Here is a 26,159-nt window from a genome sequence, read left to right as displayed (position 1 = left end):
AAGGTCGCCAAGCTAGTCACATAAGCATTGCTTACATTGTCCGCTTTTTTAAAGTACACATCATTGCTTCTTTGGAGCAGAAATTGAGAAAGAACTATATATTTATTTGTTCTCACTATGTTTTTAAACTGAGAAATCTGATATTGATGATGGAAAATGAGATATCGTTTCATTGGCCTACAAACTACCAGGAAAAGTAGAAATAGCACTTATACAAATTTCTATGAATATAATTTTAGTTTTACAAGATTATTGAAAGCTATTGGGGGAATATTAAAGCTTCAACCTCATTCTTATACTGTGCATGCATACTTCATATTGAACCATTTGGTTATTTGGTTATTTTTTCCCCTAAAAATGGCATAGAACTCTAAAATTGTTGTGGTTTTAAATCCAGAAGTTCCAGAATGCATTTATTGGTCTTAGTGTAAGGGATGTAATTAGCAAAATACTTAATTCTATAAACAATTTGTAATCTATTATAGTTAATATGGATCAAATAATCAATGATATAAATATCACATATTCACATGTGGATCTGAAGAACCAGAGCATCTAAAATATTTGCTCAAGGTCACATAACAAGTAAAAGGCACAACTGAAACTCAAATTGAGCAACAACTGGGGAAAATCATTTTCTCAAATCCTTTATTTGCAATACTTTGAACCTCCCTCTGAGGGCATCAGAGTCATTAATAAAACTCACAGTAGTCTTAATTCCCCTGTGAGGAAGGTGAAAAGTTGTACATATGTTAGTATTTCACAATAAAGCTAGTACTGACCAAGTGAAATTCAGGCAAAGATAAAGTAAACTAGGAACCTTTACCAAGACTCATGTTACAAAGTGGCTAACTTATGAGACCCAAACATTCTTCATAGCTTGTAACGCTACTGTCTCTGTGATTGATTGTTTGATGCATGGCTATCTCTTTCAACAGATTATAAGAAAATGAATGATTGGATATTAGTAATTCAAATGGATTCATTCTTGAAATGCTTTTGGCTCCCTTTCTGTCTATCTGAAACCCACACTTTATTTAAGGTTCTGCTAAATATCCACCTACTCCACTTAGGCTTCTTGACTATAGAGATCATTATCTATCCCCCTTTGTTGACCACACTCCACTCCATATTACTTTTGGGCAGAAATTTCTCCCCAGTGAGTGCAGTCTTAGGGAGATAAATTCAGGTACTTATCTTACCTCGAAGGGGTCAAAGCAATTTTGGCTCCTCCTGCCAAAATTTGCTCTTACCACCATATTACAGCTCTTAAGTCTGGCCAACTGGATTCTATTTACTAGGATTTTGAGTCTTAAGCAGAGTAATACAAGATCAGAATACAAGAACAGAAGAAAACACTAGATGGACTCATTTTAAAGGACCACCTCAGAAGCGTATATAGCAATTCAATCAATATCTACTGAATTAACTTGAATGAGAAGAGTACATAAGAAAATAATCATTGAGTAAGAAAACTGTTCATTGAGTTAGGCTTTCTTAATAAGATCTGAAAACATCAAAATGCAGACTATTCATTAGCCACAGAATCTTCTATAAAATGAAGCTTCACTCGAGTTGAAATTCTACCACTTTTTGTTAAACACTAGACTGAAGACTTTTATCTCATTGTTAAAGTTCATTAATAAGACCAACAGAAGAGAGAGGAATTTGGAATTAAGAGTCAAAGGACAGTGAAATAATAAAATAGAGTTCTCTATGCCCCATGGCCTTTTCTGCAATATTTTAGTGCATTCCTTTGATAAGCAAATACCAAGATCACATTGCATTCATAACACACTAGAAACTTGCACAAATAGAGATTGATTTCATTTTTTATTATTCAAAATTCTAAATGATTCCCTCAGATTGCTTGTGCACTGCATAGTTTGTGGTATTTAGAAAGTTCATTGTGCTGTCAATAATTCTCACAAATAAAAGAATACATAAAATGCAAAAAGCAGTGTATAGGGGTATAAATAAACCATACAAGTAATAATAGTAATACAGCCTACTGATACAGAACTTTACCATTTAAAAGCACTTTAGTGATTGTGGTTGGAATGATTTATATATGTGAAAGGAATTACATGGTAGCATTTAATAAATGGTCTTTAAATACCACTCACACCTACAACATTCAGAGACACAGTATCTCTAGAAAAATATGTACCTTATTCACAATATGTAGTATATAATGTATATCTAATATACATAATATAAGAATATATATTACATATGTATAAAAGTTTTTTCAATAACTTTGGCATGAAGATATATTTCTTTTTTTTTTCCCAGAGTAAGTTAATATTGGCTTTTTACAACCAAAGGATGATAAGGATAATGCTGAATTATTTCTTTTCACAGTAATGCTCAAAGCATTTGGCTTTCCTAAATAATTCATGTAATTTTTCCTCTGTTAATACTCATTTGTATAACTGTATATGATGAAAGTTAAGAAGTGCCCCATCAGGAGGGGATGAAAGGCTGGCAACACTTGAAAAATTATAAACTAAACAGAAGTGATGGTTATAGTCCCCCTTTCACATAAAAAATCATAAAGTATTTCCTGTTTTGTCCCATTTCTCAGTTGGAACATACTCTCACAGAGGGAACATGAATAGATTAAAATCTAACTTTTTTCTTCTTTAAGAAAACATAAGCATAATCACTTTTGATTTCTTTTAAGTTAGTTCAATAAACAATGAGTACTATTTTAAAACTAGAGGCATTCCATGGGAATCTCTCTGGAAAGAAATAACTTATATTGAATGTCATTTTATGAGTTAAGTTTATGGAAAGCTATAATCTTTTTGCAATACAGAGTGCAGTAAAAACTAATTCATACATGTCCCTTTTCATCCAGCACATACAGGAGGCCCAAATTATATCTGTCGAAAATGACCTAAGGTGATTTTTTTTTTCTCTAAGAAACAAAGGGATATTAAAATTGCAGGTACTTGTTAGGAGTTTCCTTAATTTGCAAAGGATCTGCTCGATGCTGAGCACACTGGGATGTTGCAATTTTGTCCTAACAGAATTCTCAGATTGTCATCCATAATGAGTCGGTTTCACCTCATAGACAAAAACAGGGTGTGAGGACAGGAAGAGGAGAGGAAACAGGAGGTTATTCAAATCCAGTTTTCTTCAAGAACTGGAAAACTTGTATCAAGACCTTAGAAGTCCTACCCAGAGATAAAAAAATGAAATACCAAGGGTATAATAACATCTCCAAGACCTTCTAAAGTTAAAAGCTAATGAGAAATTGTGATGGGCTAGACACACAGACGCTTCCATGTAGACAAAAGCCCAATTGATGTATCTCGAGAATTGGTAACTTCTCTAAAGTGTTATTTTTGTTCTTTGTGTTTATTTCCAAATAGCTCTAGGCCATAAAACCCTAAAAAGAAAAAGACACCACACATTTGTTTCAGGCTTGTGTGGGAAGAGAACTAGAGGCTGTATCCTATCTGGAAGTATGTGGGGAGAAACTAGAGAAGACCTGAATGTGTTGAGGAAGCCAGAGAAGAGAAACATGAGTGATCTTTGTGATCTTCCAGAGGGGGTAATAAAGGAGAAGTGAGTAAAAACTACAGAATGGATTCTATCCATTTATCAATAATGTTTATTAACGTTTGTTTTATTCTATCTCTACCTTTCTAGGATTCTAGGTCCGTGGACAAAAAGTAATAATTTCATGCTAGAATATTTTGCTTTTGTACTGCACACATTTGCACATGTCAGCTGATTTGATATTCATATTTATCAGCCACATTTTATGAGTAACAAAAAGGAGGCTTAGAAATACTAGTTTGTAGACCTATTAATTGTAGAAATAAGGGCTAGAAACTGGGTGTCTAATTCTGTATTTACTTTGAATGGTGTAAACGTGTTTGGATACAACTTTTCTGAGTAAAGAAGAACACCAATGATTTCCAAAAGCAGTACTAAATCTGAACTATTGTGGTCAGTATGTATTACATTATTGATATTTTAGCATAAATAATTATGGCCGCCTTGTAGTGACCTGCTTTCCCTCATCCAAAACAACAATCAGAAATCCTTTAAAAATGATGTTGACATGTTTTGTTTTGTTTCTTTTTTTAATGGAGAGTACAGGTATTGATGCATTGTTTCACTCTAAAAATGTTCTGAAAGGTCCTCGGGGCACCTGGGTGGCTCAATGGTTGAGCTTCTGCCTTTGGATCAGGTCGTGATCCCAGGGTCCTGCGATTGAGTCCCACATCAGGCTCCCCAAAGGCAGCCTGCTTTTCCCTCTGCCTATGTCTCTGCCTTTCTCTGTGTGTCTCTCATGAATAAATAAAATCTTTAAAAAAAAAAAAAAAAAAAGCTCCTTTAGACCTTCTTTCTCCTCAGCGTTCCATACGTAAGACAGATGCCAAGATCTCTATCTCTATTCCTCTCTGTCTCTGTCTCTCTCTCATTCCAAGTTCCAAGCCATTCAGCACCATATTGCTTTTCCTTTGATTTCCTTCTTTTAGACCCTTGCTACTCATACCCTACCGTCCAAAGACCCCATTTTCCTATAGGTGATCCTTTCTTCCTGTCATGTCCTCAGGAATTATACCCTCATCCTGCACTCTAACCTCCTTCAGCTTTGGGAGAAGGTCCCCAGAATTCTGGTGGAGAAAATTCCCCCTCATTATATATACTACTAAATGTCTTTCCATTTTTTTCTAATTCTTAATCAATTTTAAGGGTGTAGTACATTCTTCTTGGGGGCAGGTGCAGGATTCATGACAGCTATCCCTTTCCAAAAATAGTTCTTGATTCATGACTATAAAACCAACCTCTTCCTCTAGAATATAAATGATTAATTCAGAATAGGTGGCTTATTCAAGAATAGCAGATTCAGCTTCTCCTTTCCAGAAACTTGAAACGTAAAACCTAGAGACAGATTGTGACTAGTCTTATCATGCTGAGAACTGGGTAATGTATAGAATTGTTGAATCCCTCCCTATGTTGTACACCTGAAACTAATAGGATGTTCTAGGTCAACTACACTGTAGTAACTTTAAAAATACTAAAAATAAATAAAATAAAATCTAGAGACACAGACTGAAATGTGCTAGGGCTCATGTGAGTAGGAATGTAGTAAGAATAGTCACAAACTACTCTCCTGCTTCTGAGCTTCCCCCAGCTTTCCTGCCTCCTTGGTTTCCAAGATTATGGTTTAGCTCATCATTGGATTCAATAATGTCCCAGTATTAGTCTAGTAAATCTGCAAGCCAGAGTCTGCTTTTTACTGGAGATATCTATTTTCCAAAAGAAGCTAAACCAAGAGATGGTTGGCTAAATGAAAAAGCTGTTCAATTCGGAATTCATAAAGGTAACAGACACTTTTATGCCCTTAATTTAAAATATTAAAATGTATATATTTACTTCTAATTGTTTTTGTATCTGTTACTTGGAGTTTCTACTATTATTCTTGTACAAGCCACAGCCAAAATGCAATAACCATGATTTTGAATTTAGCCTTCTTAAAGGTGAAATAGAGTTTTGAGCTAAATATAAAGCAATCTGGGTACATAAGTCTTCTAAATTATAATTTTTTTCGGGATTCATAGTTGTCTTGCCCACACCTGATTCTTGAGCAATATTGGGTTTTTTGAGTTTTTACTTTAATTTCAGTTTGTTAGCATATAGTGTTATATTAGTTTCAGGTGTATAATATAGTAATTCAGTGCTTTCATACATCACTCTGTCTGAGCAATATTGTTTTAACAATTTGCCCTTACCAACTTTTCCCAAGTATTTCATTTAGTTGTAATCCCAAACTACTCTCTCTTTTTCACCTTAATTCATCAGGACACAGATACTAAATTAAATTATGTAATTATGATACTGCAAAATAAAATGACCAGGTTTGCAAACAAACATCGTTAACTCTTAAAAGCATTCAGCTTACTAAGAGAAAACAAGGTGTGTAAAAATGATGGGAAGAACTTATATCTAACACTTGCATTTAGCAGCCTGTGGGCTTTAGTGCATTTTATAGGGGAAAGAGAGGGCATCTATCAATCTAGAGAATTAGTTAAGTGGAGGTAGGTTAAATGACTGGACTTAGAACCAAAAAAGGCTTGACTCATGTAGGTAGGGCATTTATTATCAAGTCAAAGGAAATACGTCAAGTAGATGAAAATATTGCATATTAACCTCTCTTCACAGTTTTACATGTGTTAATAGTTTGATACTAAAGAGACAGCATGGCTCATTGAAATAAATCAAAAGTTGGCATTTGGGTTTAACATTTACACTTACCCAAGCTGAAAATAGCTTAACAGACATCTACATACTTCATCCACTTTATTGAATTAAGATAGAAAAAAAGAGTTTTAAGGAACTTTTTAGATTCTCTGGGAAAATGTATAGTACTGATCTTTAAAATTAGAGACTACACTTTCCAGCAATAATCCTTGTCTGCTGCTTATTATAACTGAACATAAGCTTTAGTCAGTAGATGGTCAATGGAAGTTAGAGAATGAAATTTTTAGTTTATTATTATAAATAATAAATATAATATTGGTTGAAGTTTAGATATGTACATAGCCAATGTTACTAGACACCCTGCTATTAGTGGTATTGTGTTGCCTAGATTTAGTGTGACTCCTAAGCTTGATCTCAAAATGACACCAGAAAGTGGAATATGCCTTGAGTTGACTATATTAGAAGATATGATAAAGAACATGGAAATGCCATTTGAAAATTCCTCAGATGCTCTTACATATCATTAGATTGTGATTTCTAAAGTCCTATGGCCATTAATATGTACTAGTTAATCCCCAGAAAGAGAAAATCAGCAATTGTGGATTATTTTTGAAGTTTACATGGTGCTGTTCATCACAAATCCAAAGGAGATAATATATCATGCATATGCAGTGCAACAAAGGAGTAGCATATATTCAGAATACCAATAGGCAATTCAGGGCTAATGAGATCCTTAGAAAGATGCATCGATACACAGGGTACCAAACTACTAACTCCTAACAAATGGAATCACCCCAAATTTCTTGATTGATCCAGCCCTATCAAGAATGACATTTCCAAGTCACATCCTAGTTCAGGATATCTTGTGTTTATTTTGCCAGTAATGACTGCGTAACCTCAAATGACAAGAAGGGGTCACCAGCACTGAGTTCCTACTCTGCAAGCCAACTGGCATCAAAGCCAAGCCTATTACCACCAAGGACTGCTGAGCTAAGAGTGTGAGGAGAACCAACAGAGGCAGATGTTAAAGAAACAGAGGAAAGGGGAGCTAAAGCCATTGATCACAAGTGATAGGGATGCTGTGAGTCACCACCAGAGGCAATGTGGAAAAGCTGTCATTTTCTGGGTAGCAACAGGAGTGCATGCTGGCATGAAGCACTCAGAATGGGGTGGCTCACGCTAGAGGAATAATGTCACACTGCCCAAGAGTAAACACACAAGTGGTAGGCTAACAGCAAAAGGATTGCCCACCAGCAGCTCCTAGGCTAGGAAAGGACTAAGTCATTCACACTGTGCCTGTGGAACTCTCTGCAGGGCTCCATTGATCTTGTGGTCTGCACTCATGCACATGGCATGAAATACCTTCAGCTCTGTCATCTATAAACACAAGCAAAGATCACTCCCTCTCTCTGTTTTAGGAAGGATGGTGACAATGACGGCACAGGCTCTGCAGGTAGGTGCAAGTTGGGGCAATAATTAAACATTGTCTTTTGCATATCTCTCCTCCACCCAATGAGACATTTCAGAGATCAAAACGTTAAACTGTAGTTTTAGAATGTATTGGGATGGAGAGGGGATATCTCAATCTGATCAAGTCTCTATTCATGCGATAATAAATTTTTAGTGGCTATCTCAAACGACACATTCACTAATGCCCACCCATGTCCATTTTAATGTAACATGCCTATCTTTGAATCCCAGTGCTTTATGGGGATTTCTTTCAAAGAAGTTATGTTACTCTACTTTGAAATACAATAATTTGGTCATCTACTAATTCATCCACTCAGCAAACATTTTTTGAACACCTATCACGTGGCAATCACTGTGCTAGATGTTACCTTGTTAATAAGACAGAAAAGGTTCTTACCTTTAGGGAGTTACAGCTCATGATAATAGATGTTTTAAAAATTAAATGCATTATTGTGGGGCAGCCCAGATGGCTCAGCGGTTTAGCACCGCCTTCAGCCCAGGGCATGATCCTGGAGATTCAGGATCGAGTCCCACGTCAGGCTCCCTGCATGGAGCCTCCTTCTCCCTCTGCCTGTGTCTCTGCCTCTCTCTCTCTCTCTCTCTCTCTCTCTCATGAATAAAAAAAATAAAATATTTTAAATAAATAAATTATTGTGAAAATACAATCCAGATAAGGATTAGGATAAGATGTCAGTTGCCTAGACTTTAGTTGCCCTGTCTAGAATGACTTGTCTAATCTGTGTATATCCAGTAGCAATCGGGACTATGCCTGGCACAGAGCAAATGTAAATGACAATAGTTTATTAAATTGAGCTAAAGAGTGCAAGAACAATTTCTAGTAAGGTGTAAGAAAAATTTGATTTGTGGAATTTTAGAAGTAATGCCTTTTCCTTCCCATCAGTACAGTTGCTTTTCGTTCCCTAAATAAATAGTAATGGGAAGTTTTTTTAAAAAGTATTTCTGATACAGGCTATTTTTGATGTGCTAGATTTTCAGATTTGAGCTATATTTTTGGAACTTTAGAGCAAACATTTGGTGTAGTTTACTGTAACATTTGAACCTGATTCAGAGGTTCCACCCCTTTTGATGCATAGGCTAAATTCCTATCCTGCTTGCCTCATTTTAGGTAAAGTGTTTATGAAACCTGCATTGGCTATTTAAAACTTTCAAATATACTTTTGAACAGGATATAGGAGACCAGAGAGAAAAATGAGGATGCCTGTTGACAAGACTTGACATCTGTAAGATTCCACTAGCCTGAATGGATGAGTGACACATCCATAACTCCAAGACTCACTCGTAGGGAAATTGTTGGACTACCCAATGTAAGCAAAGTATTGTATCCCTGTGCCTTCTTGAGGTTGGCCTCTGCTCATTGTACTTCCAGGACTGATAATGAGTTCCCTACAGTTAGAGTCAATGTCTAGCATAGTAGAGGCCCCCAAATCTGTGTCAGCATTAAAGGCAGTACTGGTCAATCTGTATACAGCTATGATTGGAAAATATTTGAAATAGTACCCATGCATAAATCCAAAACTACCCTTAACCCAGTCCTAGAAACACTGAAGAATAATATACATCCTTATTAGGAGGACTCCTTAATGAGTGACACAGGTTTAGACATGTGTTGTTATCTGAAAGTCCTCTTCCCCAGGCATCTGGGTGGCTGAGTCCATTAAGCTCTTGACTCTTGATTGTGGCTCAGGTCATGAACTTAGGGTGGTGAGATGGGGCTCCAAGATGGGCTCAGCAGGGAGTCTGCTTGAGAATCTCTCCCTCTCCTTCCACCCCTCCCCCTGCTCACTTGTAGGCTCTCCCTCTCTTTCTCTCAGAGAGAGAGAGAGAGAGAGAGATCCTCTTCTGGTTATGTGTTTCATATTTTCTTGTTGCTTACCACCATCAGAGATAGATGATCTCTGGCAAGATTAAAGGTCAGAAAGAGGTAGTGAATGGTTTTCTACTATTTAAATCTGTAATTGCCTCCTTAACTCTTCCACAAAGGGGTGTAATTCAATCTACTGAGGTTTATTCTACTCTAGAAAGCAAATATCTATTGCACTTAGACTCTCAAGGAGTTTACATTGCAATGAGAAGAAACACATCTTACGAGGCCACAAGGGATTAAAAGGGGGGTAGGTATGGGATTTGGAGGCAGAGAGACAAGCCAAGCGTCAGCAGGCAGGGGTGCCCAGTATTGAACTCTGTAAATTGTGACACCAGAATGGAGGGATGGGGTAAAAGCACTGCAGAGGCAGGATCATACCTGATGGGCTCTGAATACAGGTGGGGGCGGCAATGAGCCAGAGCCAAGGATGGCACCAGGCCCTGCAGCAGACGCAGAGTTCATCCTCTAGATGTATCTAACCTTTGTAACACCGTATCTGCAGGGATTATTTATTCAGTTTAGGTTTGGGACATTATCCTTGTAAGAATCCAGATGCTTTGGTACATTTTATCTTCAGAATTTAACAGAAAAGTCTATCCTTGCCTAGGGTAGCATTTGCTGCTATAAATCATGACATGCTGGGTTTTAGCTGCGGCTGTAAGCTGAAATAGGTCTTTTTTTTTTTTTTTTTTTTTTTTAACTTCTACTCAGTGGTCCCAGTTCTGCCCTCAGGAACTAACACAGATTAAGTCGAATCCCTCTTCTGTGTGGCAGCCCTGGAATTGTCACTAGGAGGGGGCCCCCTCTCCTCAGCTCCCCAGGTCCTCAGGTCCTTCAGCTATTGGTGTTGATATGGACCCTGCTCCCAGGGCCATCCTGCTGGTCCTCCTCCACACAGACTTGAACCTGTCACACCTCCTGGAAGATGGGAAACCCTGATCTGACCCCTCCTCCTGCACACCGTGTTTCTGAAAATGCCCTCACAGGCCTCGGAGTCTCTGGAAGCAGCCCCTCACACTGCCGGGGCCTCCTGACACACACACTTGGAGACGTTTATCCCACCGACTTCATAAATCTGCCTGTTCCCAAACAACTTCCACTTTTAAAAACTCAGAGTCAGACCTCACACTACTTAATAAAGTAGCAGCAAAGATGCCGGTCACATTTCATGGGGGAAGAGGAGCATGTAAAATTGCCATTATAAAAACAGCCCACATCTGCTGAGTTTTCATTATGTGCCAGATAATGTGTTGATGTTTTTAGTGAATTATATCCTTAAAAAAATTAAACTATGGATTTTACCATAAAAATAATATGGACAAATAGCAAGACATCAAATGCCATAAAAGGACATAATGTGAAAAGCGAATCTTGTGCTCCTACCCTACCTTATTACGGATGTCCACGTTTTGTAGGGCCTACCAAAGATTCTCTGTGCAGATGTATTATATATCATGTTTTTATTTTTTTTTATTTTTGATTTTTTAAATTTATTTATGATAGTCACACACACACACACACACAGAGAGAGAGAGAGAGAGAGAGAGAGAAAGAGGTAGAGACATAGGCAGAGGGAGAAGCAGGCTCCATGCACCAGGAGCCTGATGTGGGATTCGATCCTGGGTCTCCAGGATCGCGCCCTGGGCCAAAGGCAGGCGCCAAACCACTGCGCCACCCAGGGATCCCATATATCATGTTTTTATATAACAGGTATGATACTCTGAACTTAGATGTTTTAAGTCCGGGCTTGGCAATCATCTTGTAAAATCATATACAGGGCCATCTAATTTTTTCCAGTAACTATGTGCATGACATTGTGTAGAAATACCACACCGGGTATCTCACTTGAATTCTAAGAACAGTCTATGCATTGGGTCTTATTATCCTCAGTAAACAAATACTGAGGCTTAAAGAAATTATTACCTTGCCTGATGCTACACATTTGAAAAGTAACTCAGTAAGGGTTCAAGCGCACATCTGCCTGACTACCGTGTTCAACTCTCTAAAAAGCAGTTTTCACAGGTGGGTTTGATAACACTTCACGAACAGATTTTTTTTAAGTGCATAAGTCTTCCTTTATAATTTGCAATTGGTACAATAAGATTTAAAATGTGGCTCAAGAATTGTATTATGGCCAGAAATGTTAGAATAGCTCACACTGTACTGACCTAGTTCAGCCTCTGGAGGCCATGGACACCAAAGGTGAGTTGCCAGATTCTAATTATAGAATGAAATGATATAGTTCATATTCATGTGACCTGTTAATTTCTAGACAGTTTCAAATATTTTTATAGGTGTCTTTTGTTTTGTTTATTTTTCACAGAAATTGTTACAGCATCCGGAAATACCTCGTGTATTAAAAAGCTCTGTTTTATTTGCTAAAGTTTTAATATGTTTATTTACCTCATTTCAGAAAGCCATAGTTGGTCCTATCTTCTGGACTCATATGCCATCGTTGTCTCTTGAATAAAGCTGCTAATTGCATGCAGGAAATATTAAAACATGATTATAATTTTGCTAAAAGAATAAACATGTCAAGTGTCAACAAAATATTGTAAGTCTGTTGTGAGTCAAAATAGATTGCTTAAATTCGTTCTTTTCAGTGCCTGCTTGAGAAAGTGAAGAAGATACACCTGTTATATTAACACATTCACTATGCACCAAGGCTGTTCATCTTTACAATAAACAAATAAAGATTTTGGGTCTCAGTTCAATCTGACTGACTCTGGCACCTCCCTAATCAAATATATCCCCACGATGTTATAAGCTGCATTATAGTACATTAATAGCTTGTAAAGTAAAATTGATGCAGCATGATGGACTGTATTCCTGAAGCAGTGACAAACTTATCAGTGATAGATGCACTAATGGATATGTTGAATTGCAATAAATATAAACGCAGAATAGCAATTGCAGAGCATTAAAAATGTCATCTTGTGAGTTTAGGTATTTATGAGGCTGAGCCAGCTGGAAACATGAGTGGTGCGTTTCTATGAGCCATTGCAACTCTGAGGTTCCAAGGAAAGCGGAGGCCCTTTCATCAAATAGGTCAGGCCGCCGGCAAATTGTTGTCACAGCTGTGCCATTGTCAATTAGGCCTCCAATGACTCAGCCCTTTGTTTTTTCCTGCTTGCACATCTCACCCCACCTTTTCTCCGGGCTTGGGTGCTTCACTCCTGCAACCTTTCCAACACATTTCCCCTCAGTGACTCTCCTCACATGTTCTGATTCATCTTCCAGGCATTGATCTAAAACTCAGAGAAGTGACATCAGGGAAGCATCTCAGCTACTTCAAAAGGCTCTGCTATTCCTTCTGGGCTATTTTGGCGCGTTAAGCCCAACAGGCCAAGCAGCAATGTTCCACATTGTTGCATGTTTCCCTCTGATGTCTTTGCCCAACCTTCCTGAACCCTAAAGATTTTGTTTAATGTCAGCAAAATCTAGCAGGATGCTGGGGTCCAGGATGCAGTGGGGGCCAGAGCACCTCACGCGGTTTTTCACCATGTTCAAGTAAGAACCACAGCATGAGGACTGAGTCACAGACACACTGTGTGCTATGGGCAGAATGGAAGTGGGCCTCGAGGTATATTTTAGGGGAGCTAGTGGTTGATAATAGAATTTTTTAAAACACACTGGTATGGTGGATTAAGGAAAGAGCAACATTTTTGCATATGCCAATCTCAATCTCAAGTCTGTTAATGGGGGTATGTTAGAGTTACCCAAATATGCTCCCTTCATTTCTTGGGCTTTCTTCCGCATTGACTGTTTTTGTCAATTGGTGCAGATTTGTTGTCAGCATATTTAAGTAATACTCAGTACTTTTTTGGAATCAGGTGTCACAACACTCTCTTGATGTTAATAGGAGATTGTCAAGCCGGGGTTATTTTAGGAGATCACTAGGTTTGCAAAACTGATAAATATTTGACAATTATAATTCAACCTAATATGAGAATAAGTCGGTTGCTTGTTATTGATCCTGCTTATCATCACAAAGCCATGATAACTAAACTCTGTATTAAATTTAAATGGCATTCACTTGTCATTCGTTATTCAATAGAGGTAAACCACATACGTGACAACACTAATGAGGAAAGCAATATGCAACACAACAAAATAAAAGTAATGCCATGGCATTTTTAATCTAAATATTATATTCCTCATCTAAAGGTCTATATATATCATATAAAAAGTAAAGGAATGTCATAAATGTGACCCTTCTGTGTATTTCTGATTGGTTGCTTAATCAACTGTGAAATATGTAGAAATCATGTCAGCCTTTAAATCAAACATCAATATAATGCTAAAACTCACTAAAACTTGTAAGAAACAGTTTGATTTTTTTTAATGGCTAAGACAAAGAATCAAGGCCATTTCACACCAAATTAGCAAACAGAAGAAGAATATGCAATTGTGAGAGTTAAAAAGAAATAGATCTATTGGAATCTGCCCCTCCCATTATTATTAGTCTTCAATTGCAGTTAAACAACTCTTTGTTAAAAATCAGTTATAATCCAAGTAACTTTTTAACCTCTGGTAATGAAAAAGTCATCCACTGTGTGAATATTCATTGGATATCTATTATGTGTCAACCAAAGTGATAGAAAGGGAAAAAACAAGAACCTGTACTCATAGGATTTTATGTTATGCCAAAGTGAGGGAGAAGATTAAAAAACACATTTTCTAAAGGCAAACAATAAAAAATATTAGATACTGATGAGTATAACAATGCAAAGAATTAAAATAGGGTGATGTCAGGTGAGTAATGAGCTGCTTTTTTTCCAGTGGTCAGGAAAATCCTCTCTGAGGAAATCGATATTTAAGTTGGAAATTACAAATGATGACAAGAAGTCAGTCATGTGAAAACAGAGGAAAACCATTCAAGTAGCAGAAGAGTTGGTGCAAAGGTCTTGAGGTAAAGACAAATATGTCAAAAAGAAGGTCAACTTGACAGAACCATAGATTCTTTGAGTCAAAATAGTCTTACTCTAATTATGCCATTTTTCTTTAAAGAATTTAGTTCTTTATTGAAGATAAAAAAAATCACTGCCAGATTATGTCTCAATCTCTTCATAAGTGGGGTATGTGTGTGTGTGCAAGTGTGTGTGTGTGTGTGTGTGTGTGCTTTTTCCTTCAGTGGTTATCTGTCAAAGCCTTAGTTACTGTCTCTTGTACTTACCTGTTTTGTTTTGTTTTTTTCTCTTGAATTGCCTTGGGTCTTGAGCCACTGTGGGAGCTGACTCTACTCAAAGGCCACTTCTCAGCCTTGAGGATACCTAGAAGGATAAACAGCCTTAAGGACCTTTACATAGGTTAACTTGAGAATTTGGAAACCTGATTCAAAATAGTCATGCCAGGATGCTCTGGCTTCTAAAGAAGAGGAAATCCTTACGTCTGCCTTCTCTTGATCGATTCCTGGACCTTGAGCTAGCTGAGACAGGAAGCAGCCTTCTTTTAGCCCTATACTAGAATAAGTGTCAACGTCAGAATTGTCATCAAGGGCATGACAGGAGATATGGCCCTCTGCTCTTTGAATACAGGACAGTTCTGTTCCTTGGAAGAAATTTGTAGCTTGATGAATTCCTTGTTTGAAATTCTGATAAGTAAATCTCTGTTAGCTGAGTGATAGTATTGCTGCCTTTCATATATCCCTGGATTTTAATGAAGTCATTAAATTCATTTTTAAAGGAAGATAAAGCCAGATATCAACTCTGACCTTGAGTGTCTCATTGACAACCGCTTTTCATAGAATAGAAAACATAACTTTGAATGAAAATTTGGTTAATTTTCGCCTGGTAAAAAAACGAACACAATAAGTTAACCTCAATATGACTTAGAGGTAGTCTTTAAAAAGTCACAGTTTGGGAGATGCCAGAGTGGGGCTCAGAGGCTCCTTCCTGTGACTATCCTCCCATTGAAAGGTCTCAGAGAAACCCAATGGTCTGTCACTTATTTTCTATACCCATTCATTTTTCTCCTAAAAATGAAATAGAATTTACACAGTTTCTCCAAGTTGCCTACACATACCACATAGTCCAATTCTCTTTAATATATTCAAGTATTTACAAAGATTAAGTATCTATTATGCCCCAAGGGTTAAGCCAAGTCCTGGAACCATAAAGAAGCAATCAGTGAATTTACTATGTAGATTCATTTACCCAATGAGTATAATTTGAACTCAAGATATTGTTACATAGTGGACTTTCAGTCAGTATTGTTAAAAATAAAAATGAAAATAAAAAACAATCCTTGGTACTTGTCTGAGTTGATCATAAAGACTAAAGGCTAGAAGAAAAACTAATACTTCCATCAGGTAGTAGTATAGCTTTATTCTAATTTATGATGATTCTGGTATAACTCATTGGCATAGTGATTTAGTTTGGAGTTGTGATATTTTCGTCCCAAACCAGCTTGTAACACAGTTGTTTTTCATAGTAAGTCAAGGACCAACAAAGAAACCCCCCTGGAGATAGCACAGCTGCCTGACAAGTTTAGTGCTAGAACAAGACCTATACAATTAACTGGTGCTGAGAGTTGCTTCACTAGACTGTCCTGGGGATAAAGAACCTGAAAAGTGAGGCTCTAAGCAGAGTCATGTCTGCATGGGTGACAAGAAAAAGCAGGGGCCAGTGAGCTGCAGCTAGCAGCAGAATGAGCAATGCAGCAGTTAGCGCACGCCTATAATGAGATGTTTTCCCTCTTCTCTGCTCTAGGTATAGGAGCAAGAGCAGAGCCCCCTAACAAGTGCCAGAGGAGAGGGCAGGAAAGAACCTGGGGATCTATAGGCTCTTGCTATAGTTTGAAAACAGTTTTTTTCAAAGTACAGAAAACTCAAAATTGGAGCTTCTAGAAGCAGCTTACTAATGGTGCAAAAGGAATCACACCTCAGTCGTCTACATTTGCTTATTCAAAAATATGCAAACTATATTAAATCCCAATTCATATTCAAAATGTCAGGGTAATGTGAAAATTTTAAGATGAGTCTCATAACACAGCTTAATTATTTCCATAAACATTTTGAATTCATTCATAACAATACTAATTGCCTAATAAAATATTTTTGTGTATTAATCTTATTTTCTAAGACCACATCTTTACATCCAGACTGATATAATCATTCTAGCAACCACTAAAATCTTGACTTTTTAAGCACCAGTTCCAACATAATTCCTCTAAGAGAAGAGCAAACGGCAAAGATCCAGAAGTTTCTTACCACCCTTTTGGTAATATATTGGGCCATCTAGTTTGATAAAAAAAAAAAATTTTCAACAAAAATAATCCATTCTCTATCACCACTGTGGAGTTTCTTTCTTTAATTACGTTTAAAATTAAAAGCACTATAACTGGTCCTCTGACTCCAGCTCAACAGCTGGAAGGATAAAACAAGAATGGCCATTCTTGCCTTACCTTTCATGGGTCCCTGTGTTTATGTCAGTACCTCTGCACGGCATCAGTACGCAGAAGACAAACGCACCCGTAAAGGGGGAAGAATCACTGCTCCATGCCTGCTCCCCAGAATGTTCATTCAACCTTTTAGCATTTATTATGCACCTTCTATGTGACAGAAATTGTACTAAATTCTGGGTTAATGAAAAAAAGATATAGCCCCTGTTTTCAAATAGTTCACAGTCTTTTGAAGCAAATGACAAGCTGACAGACTGGAAAACTAGAGCTGAGACAGACCTATGCATAGTCCTGAGTATGCAGAGGGGTGGGTGAAGGTGGGATCAGAAAAGTCTTCCTGACAGCTTGAGCTGAGTGTTGAAGGTTAAGTTTGAATTAGCCAGGTGGGGGGAAAGAGGAAGGATTTTAGGCAGAGGAACCAGGGTTGCCAAGACTCAGAGGTGTGAAAAACTGCCAGGAGGGTGAGAGAGGAGCCTTGTGGTCTATGGTAGGGGATGTGGGTCTTCAGCCAAAGGTAATGTAGTGCCACTTTGGGAAAGTAACAAGATCAGATTTACACTTTCTAAAAGCTGTTTTGGTGGCTTGCATGGAATGCAGTAAAGATGTCCCAAACTGGATAAAGTTAGAGGCTAATGCAAGAAGTCAGATAAGGCCCTGGAAAAGTCTGAATATTTATCATCATCATCATCACCATCGCCATCACCATCATCAATATTTGTGAGGATTTACAATTTGATGGCCACCGTGCATACATTATTTTATTTGATCCACACGAAAAAATAATGCCATTATTAAAAAAATAATAATAATGCCATTATTATGCCCATTTTATAGCTTAGGAAAGCAGGTAAGAGACTTACCCTCACAAAATAGTAATTAACAAAGCTAAGACTGAAACCAAGGAGGTTTGATATTAGCAACCTGTGCTTAACTGCAGCCCACATTGCTGCACAGATATATGAAATCTCAACAGTAGTTGTGTTACCAAGTTTTGGTTAGGAAGGTATCACTTCTTCGGATATAAAGTGTTAAGGTGGTAGGTAGGGAGGAGGCTGTGACCATTCCTCTTAATAATCAGGGAGCCTCAAAAATGATGTGTTCTTTATCCCATGTACTCAAGACACAAATAAAAGGGGGAAATATTCAAAATAATGTAGTATAAGAACATGTTTTTTGACCAATACATAAAAATTAAACACACCAAACTCAACTAGAAACCTAATATCAATTTTATCTGAAAAAAAAAATAAGTCAAGAGCAAATAGTTCCTCTCTTTGCTCACAGACTGCTGAACTATTATTACCTTAATGTTCCAGATTTTATTCCTAATAGTTGTATGGTTCTTTAATTCCAATTTGTTCCCTTCTGACTAACCCATTCTCTATGAAAAGAATGTTATATTTGTACTTTTGTACATATGTTACATTATCAAAATATTGACTATTGAACTTAGTATTTTATTATTTTGGAAGGATATGATAGTGCTCTATAATAAGCGCATTTTATTTGAAGTGACAGTTTCCAGACCCATTCATCCAAGCAAGAACTTCATTATTTCTGGCAAAGATCCCAGAGAGAGGATCTCCATAACTCAAAAACTTAAATATCACTTTGTTCAAGATCAACCATTGTAATACTGCCAAAAATGCTAGAAATACCCCCAAATCAATCTTAGGAACAATAGATATAGCAGGTAAAAATCTTATTTCCAATTTCAAATAGATTTTCTATTTACAGAAGTATCCTTATATTCAAGGATGAGTTTTGATCACAAACAAATTGCAGTATTTGTAAATCTTCAGTAGAATTTAAGTCTACATTTTGTGGCACAGAAATTCTTTGTTATTTTCAACATGTAAAATTAATCTACTGCATTTTTTTTAAAGAATCACAAACCATATTTAATGAAAACACAGGAGCAGAGTAAATAATTCTCATTTCAGCCCTTAATTTAAGTAAAACTTTTCCAATATTAAGTACAAAGAAAATCAATGTACTACACGTCCTGAATTATAATATTCACATACACTTCCTATTGCTATTGCTTGACTTCTGTTAGCCTTAAACTCATGTTGGTGAAATAATATTTGTCTTTCAAATTATTTTGAAGCTGAAGGGATAAGTTATGTGCCATGTAATGGACTGTAAGCCCTTTGAGAGCAGGGACCATGTACATTCATTATTTCATGGCTAGTCCAATAATATCCTCCAACCAAAGGCTGCTTGCTAAATATTGGTTGAATGAACAAGTCAATGGAAGAATGAATGAAATAATGAAAAAACAAGAATTAAAAAATATCCTGATAATTCAGGCAAAAATGATTTTTACTTTGTTTTGTTTTATTTTGTTCTGTTGTAGAAGAAAAAAGATCAAAAGCCTGTATTATTGAACTTAATTGTCCACTATAATTGAATTCACAGAATAACTTGACTTAAATTCACAAGATAATGTCTTTCCAATTAAACACAATAATCTTATATGGGCACAGTGCCAGCATGAACACCGGATGACTGTGATCACTCAGAACTAACTGTTTTATTTGACTTTGTGTTCTTTCCCAACAGATAAAATTCTTTCTTGCCTGTTTAGAATTTATATATATGTCTGCTCGTCTCCATTTCTCTAAGTAACCAATGAGTTAAACAAAATGTCTTAATTTTGATCATGACAAAAAAAAATAGAATTAAACTCTGTTTAATCCTGATTTCTGAATAACAATTTCTTATCAGTATTATAGGTTTAAAAACATTTGCTAAATTAGGCTGAAACATACATTCATGCGTGTTTATTTTCCTGGCATGTAAAGGGACAACTCTTCTGAGTTAAAAAAAATCTAAAAAAAAAGAAGAATAAAAGCATAATATTTACCTTATAGTGCAAATAAATCTATGATTTTTTTTAAAAATCTTATTTTTAAAAATCTTATTATTAAAAATAAGTGATATTTTTATTCTTTTAGGATTCACATTTTTATCTTTAAAAAAAAAGGAAAAAAACTAAGCCAATCACAAAGGATATGAGGAATAATTATCAATAAAAAACACAAAATGGTACTCTATAGGAACATAGGTCGGGAATAAACTCATATATCTATTCAGAATTTTATAAAGTAGCTTTTCCTGACATGATTCTAGGAACTTCATGAAATATTTGTCCTTATTATTAACTCATAACTTTCATGGTTGTATGGTTTTTAATTATTTCACAGCATGGCATGAACTTAATTCTCTAGAAGCAAATACTCATGAGTCCACCTTGACTACTTTTTATCCAGCATTTATTTGGAAGAAATATATAAAAACAGTATATTAGTAGATTTCCTATAAATAAATATCTCAGGTATTGTCACAAACTCCACAGATTCAATTATTTAACAAAAAAACATTACATTTCCACTTTTGCTCAGGTGGAAATTGATTTTGTAGTATTTTTTATTGCCTTCTTCAATTTGACTCATCAACTTAATATTCATCATTACCAGTACTCTTAAAATTCAGTACATTAAGTCATTGTCTTTGAACTACAGAAAATTCTCAGACTCCAATACAACAAAGTTTAACTTACCCTAAGGAGATTCGTTTTCATGAACTCTTTTTCCTGTGACTTCGGTTCTCCAGTCAAAGACAATGCAGACTTCCAGGTCTGCTCTTCCTCTTCCCTGAGACTCTGTGGCTTGAGGGCTCCCTCTCTGTGATGAGCGCTGCAGAAGACTCTCAGAGTTTGTCTTCACTCCTGATGCCACACACCTTTTCTTGGCACTTCATCTGGTCCCAAGGGAAAATTCCTGCAGAAATTTCCTTCTCCATAATCTCTTGACAGATGGCTCTGCTGGCAAGAGTCTTAACTCTTAGGAGCACTTTAATAGGCTTTTATTCTCCCGCATTGCCTCCTCACAGGTTTTATTATTTAATGGCACATTGGTTGATGCCTCAATGTCCCAATGGGCTGGAGCATCACTGTCCTCTTGTAGGACTTTCAGCTAGTCTGCTTTTCTGTTTTTTATCTCAATAAATTAGCAAAGCTAGTTTCCTTTTAATATTTCATTATTTTTCTCTATATATACCTTGAGGCAATTGGAAAAAAAAACTCAATTATTTACTTTACAGCACAAACTGAATAAATATTGAACTGCTCAAATACAAATAAAGCAATTTTGTATGGGCATTGATAAAGTTGTAAACCAGAAAAAAACAAAATCTTCCAAATAGTTTTCTTGACATTACATGTACTCCTCTGATAAATGCCTTTGTTATATAGTTTCTCTCTCTCTCTCTCTGTCTCTCTCGCTCTCTTTCTCTCTTCTTCTCTCTCTTTCCCTCCCTCCTTCCCTCCTTCTCTCTGTCCACCCCCTCTTTCTTTCTCTCTCTTCAGTCTTTCTGGAAATGTAAAAAAGAAATATACCCTGCAATTAGAAGGTCAATTGTTATCAGATGATCTTACTTAAGATAGTAAATACAATAATCATTAGTCAATTCTATTATTCTTATCCTTAAAAATGATGAAAACAGCGATGATTCAAAATAGGATAGCACACTAAAAGGCCTATAAATTTAGGCAAGGAATTTGAGCCAGATATGAGGTAAAATAAAGAGTGGTGGGAGCCATGGCCAACTGGAGCAAGTGCGCCATTTACAAAGGCCAGTGGCTGCTCATCTCCAGCTAGTCACTGTCTGCTAGGCACTCTAACTGCATTGGGGAGTGATCTGTTTTTCAAGAGAAATCTCATATCTGGATTTTTATGTGAAGAATATCATGTTTTTTAAATGTTAGAGGATACTATGAGAGCTAAGCTCCATACCTGTGACCCAGCCTCAGCCTGAGTATTGTCATATAATGACTCCTGATCTAGAAGATATTGAAATAAAACTAATGCCAATGCAAAGCATTGTCCTTTATTAATTATGAGCTCTTTTTCACAGATAAAATGATGATAATAATGTAGATTAGTTAACTGAAGTAAAAACAATCTACACTAATCTTTATTCAAGACCTTAGAAAGGGCATTAGCCAGAGAATTGGTAAATGATGTGGGCAAAGAGTACCTCAAATCTGGATGAGAATGACCAGGTTTACTAAAACTATGATAAAAAGTAATTTAATGAGGAAGGAGTGAGAAATTTTATTTGATTTGATTTTATCTGGATTTCTTTCCCATTATCTAGTACTAATATGTGCAATAATTATTGCTTTTTTATTCCTTTTTAAATTTTTTAATTTAAATTCAATGTAGTTAATACATGCTGTATTATTAGTTTCAGGGGTAGAATTTAGTGATTCTTCAGTTGCATATAACACCCAGTGCTCATTACTTCAACTTCTGTCCTTAATGCCCATCACCCAGTTACCCCATCCTTCCAACCCACCTCCCCTCCAGCCATCCTCAGTTTGTTTCCTATAGTTAAGAGTCTTATGGTCTGCCTCTCTTTCCTTCCCTTCCCCTATGTTCTTCTGTTTTGCTTCTTGAATTCTTTCCACATGTGGGTGAAATCATATGGTATTTGTCTTTCTCTGACTGACTTATTACACTTAGCATGATACTCTCTAGTTTCAACCAACTCATTTCAAATGGCAATTCTTTATTATTTTTTATGGCTGAGTAATATTCCATTGTGTATACATACCACATCTTCTTTATCCTTTCATCTAGGTTTTTTCCTAATTATACAACTCATGTCAATGAATACTCAAGCAAAAAAAGAAATTTTAATTCTTGCAACTCTATCACTAGTAAAATATTAGTTTATAATCTTCTAAAATGGCTATATATATACACATATATATATTAATACCTATGTACAGATTTTATACACATATATTTCTGCATTACATACATACTCACTTTCTTTATAAAAATCATATATTGAATATATTGATATACATTTATAATACACTAATATTAGTCTATTTCTTCACACATTACTAAATATAGTATCAACTTTTCCCTATTTCAATAAGTAATCTTCCACAATATGATATTTAAATGGCTACATAGTATCCCATTGTTTGGATAAAACATATTTACCTGGCTAACTCCTTATTACCAGGTAAAATTTTCCAATATTTTCTTTATAATAAAGTATCTCTAACTAACAACTGTTCCCTTATCATTGTGTACATCTATTATAGCTTTTCATATGAAAATATATGCATATTTCCTTCCCAAAAGGTTGCACCAGTTTATATTCCTACAACTATGATAAGTGAATTCATTCCCCTGCCTTCTCATCAAAATTGGGTATAATCTATTTTAGGTGGAAAATAGATCATGTAATATTCTAAACCGTATAAAACCAGCTTTGTTTCCACATATACCAGCTGAATTACTATTTCCCTTAATGATTTTTCTCTTGATTGACTAGAACCATAAGTTTACCTAGCACTCCTCAGAGTCAGCAAACTAACACAAGGCAATGGGAACCATCCAGAAAGATGTCTGTGTGCTGACAGCTAAGTACCTGGACACCTGCCAGCAGCAGGTCCTCTCCCTCTTTGGGTCTCTGATACTTGGTGCTAATCAGATACTTCATGCATTGGTGCTTGGGATGGTTAATTTTATATGTCAATTTGACTGGGTCACAGGGTGCCCAGATATTTGATTAAACATTATTTCTGAGTGTGTTTCTGAGGGTATTCATTGCCCAAAGAGACTAGCGTTGGAATCAATAGGTTGAGTACAGCAGCTTGTCTTCTTCCCCCAGTGTGGGTAGGTATCAGCCAATCTACTGAAAGCCAGGATAGAACAAAAAGGCACAGGAAAAGCAGAGTTTATTCTTTGTGCCTGTTAAGCTGGAACATCAGTCTTCTCCTGTCCTTGGATTAGACCTTCATGCTTGGATTGGAACTATACTACTGGCTTGCAGCTTGCAGGTGGCAGACTGTGGGACTTCTCAGTCTCCATAGTCATGTAGCCAATTTCTCCTAATAAATAAATCTTTCTGTCTCTGTCCCTGTAAGATAGATAGATCATAGATAGATAGATAGATAGATAGATAGATAGATAGATAGATAGATGATAGATCGATCGATCTTATTGGATACCTGACCAATACAGTATTGATTGAGATGGGAAAGTGGGGGGATTTGTCAGCTGGTAAACTCTTTTCAATAAATAGACTAAAAATCAAGGACTGATTGTGACACACGTGTATCTGTAAAGGGAAATGTGATGCTAAGACTAGTGCCTGCTGCAGCCTTTATTCAGAGTACAAGAGACATATAGCCAGAATAAAACATTCTTGATACTCTGGATAGAAACATCCTTCCACAAGATATGATTTTGGAAGGACCTACTTGGCTTAGTAGTTGCCATGCACTGGGTCCTTTATAACTGTTTTCAGGAGCTAATCCATCTCTTCTTTGAGAGAGCTCAATCATCCTTCTGTGAGAAATGATTCCTCTTAGAGGACCCAGAATCGTTGAGTGGCACTGGACAAGTAACCTCCCTGTACTTCAGTTTCCAATCTGTAAGATAGCAATGATAGTTGTGGTATTTACCTTATACTCATCATAAAATATTAAATATAAAATGCTTAGGGTCACCTGGGGGCTTATTTGGTTAAGCCTCTGCCTTTGGCTCTGGTCATGACCCCAGGGTCCTAGGATCAAGCCCCACATCTGGCTCCCTACTCAGCAGGGACTCTGCTTCTGCCTCTGCCCTTCCCTCTGATCATGTGATCTCTCTCTGTATCTCTCTCGTTCTCCCCCCCCCCACATGCTCTCTCTCTCTCAAAAAAGTAAATAAAATCTGTAAATGAATAAATAAATAAAGCTTAGATGATTGCCTGGCATAGATAAAACTTATATAATTTTTTCTTACTGTTATAAACCATCGTACTTTATGTTTGTCTAGTTTCACAAACTTGAGTATATTATAATAACTTATATCTTTGATATATCCCCAAAATATGAATCCCTTGGGATCAAATTCTATTTTCCTTCATTTTTATATCACTAAAATTAACACACTGTCTAGAAAATATTAGGTCCTGAATAAATATATCTTTCATAGTGGGTAGGAAAGTAAATGGAGAAACAAATACATTTTTGGCCAAAACATCAGGTTGGATTTTCACTGTTATAGTCCCTCTCTCTGTTTTCTGGTTCTGGCTCTTAGCTTTATTCTTTAATTAGTTGCATGGTTTAGAACCCATTAAATTAGAACCAACAAAGATTACACCTAATGTCAATAAAAATATATTGAACCTCAACCATAAACAAAGCTCTTATTTTTTCAGGACACTTTCCTCATTAAAGACATGTTTGTCACAAAAGACCTAAAACATGATAACTGATACTATAATTAGGACAGGCAGCATATTGGTCTTAACCTTAAGGGGAATATATTTAGTTTTGTGTGAAAGATCATGATTTAGTGTCTAAGTAAGAGCATTATCAAAATGTGATCATTAGGGACTAAAGCTGCTGTCTGTAAAACAGGTTATCAGTGTGAAGGTAAAACCACATGACCTAAACAATTTAACTGTTGTGCTTCGGAGACCTGTGGAAATGCCAAAGGCTAACAGAATTCTCGTGTGTGATCCGGATTAATTTCAGAGCAGTTTTTAAAGTTTAAGAAGAAATGATCTTTTCTTGTTTCCTCCTTTTGCACTGAGATATGGACCATCATATCACATATTAATAGTTCTGACTTACTACACAGGTGTCATTAATGTGAAAAATAGCTCCTTCTGCATGATTCTGAAAATGACAAATGCAATCTAAACAATGAACTTTCACAAAGTTCAACTGCTTTCAATTGAAATAAACATTGGAAATTATGTCTTCCATACAAGCAGAGAGAATAATGAAGGAGAACTGTACCCTCATTGCAGAAAGGCTATAGTGATGTTTCAGAATGTAATTAAATGCCAAATACATAGAGAAAAGCAATTCATTTTACATAATCGTTGTTTGATTTTGTATTTGGATTAAAGGAGAAAAGAATATTTAATTAGATAGTCTTTAAACATGTTTTGGACGTGTGGAAAAAAATGAGTACAGAATTATCAAGGATAGTTTATATGCCCAGAAGTTGGTCATACTGTTTGTTTTCCTACACATCCTAAAAGATGAGTTGATTTTTATTCAATCGTCTACTAAGTGTCAGGCAAAATAAGCTTTTTTATTGGTGTTTACTTATTTGTTTATTTATTTAAAAAATTATTTCTTTATTTATTT

At 36.2% G+C, this 26,159-nt stretch overlaps 1 long non-coding RNA gene across 1 annotated transcript in view; it reads right to left on the bottom strand.

Moving 5' to 3' along the window:
* Window positions 1–26,159, bottom strand: part of LOC140613070 (uncharacterized) — a 658,442-nt gene that overhangs the window by 75,609 nt on the left and 556,674 nt on the right. The window contains exons 19-22 of the long non-coding RNA XR_012014181.1: window positions 24,273–24,443; window positions 20,547–21,045; window positions 14,757–14,853; window positions 11,984–12,055 (exon numbers count right to left, since the gene is read on the bottom strand). This is a non-coding gene — a long non-coding RNA (uncharacterized lncRNA). The remainder of the gene's footprint in view (window positions 1–11,983; window positions 12,056–14,756; window positions 14,854–20,546; window positions 21,046–24,272; window positions 24,444–26,159) is intronic.

The sequence above is a fragment of the Canis lupus genome, chromosome 2 (assembly GCF_048164855.1).
Source record: "Canis lupus baileyi chromosome 2, mCanLup2.hap1, whole genome shotgun sequence".
Taxonomy (NCBI): domain Eukaryota; kingdom Metazoa; phylum Chordata; class Mammalia; order Carnivora; family Canidae; genus Canis; species Canis lupus.
Note: the sequence above shows the minus strand (reverse complement) of the source record. Positions and strands in the feature narration are given on the sequence as shown.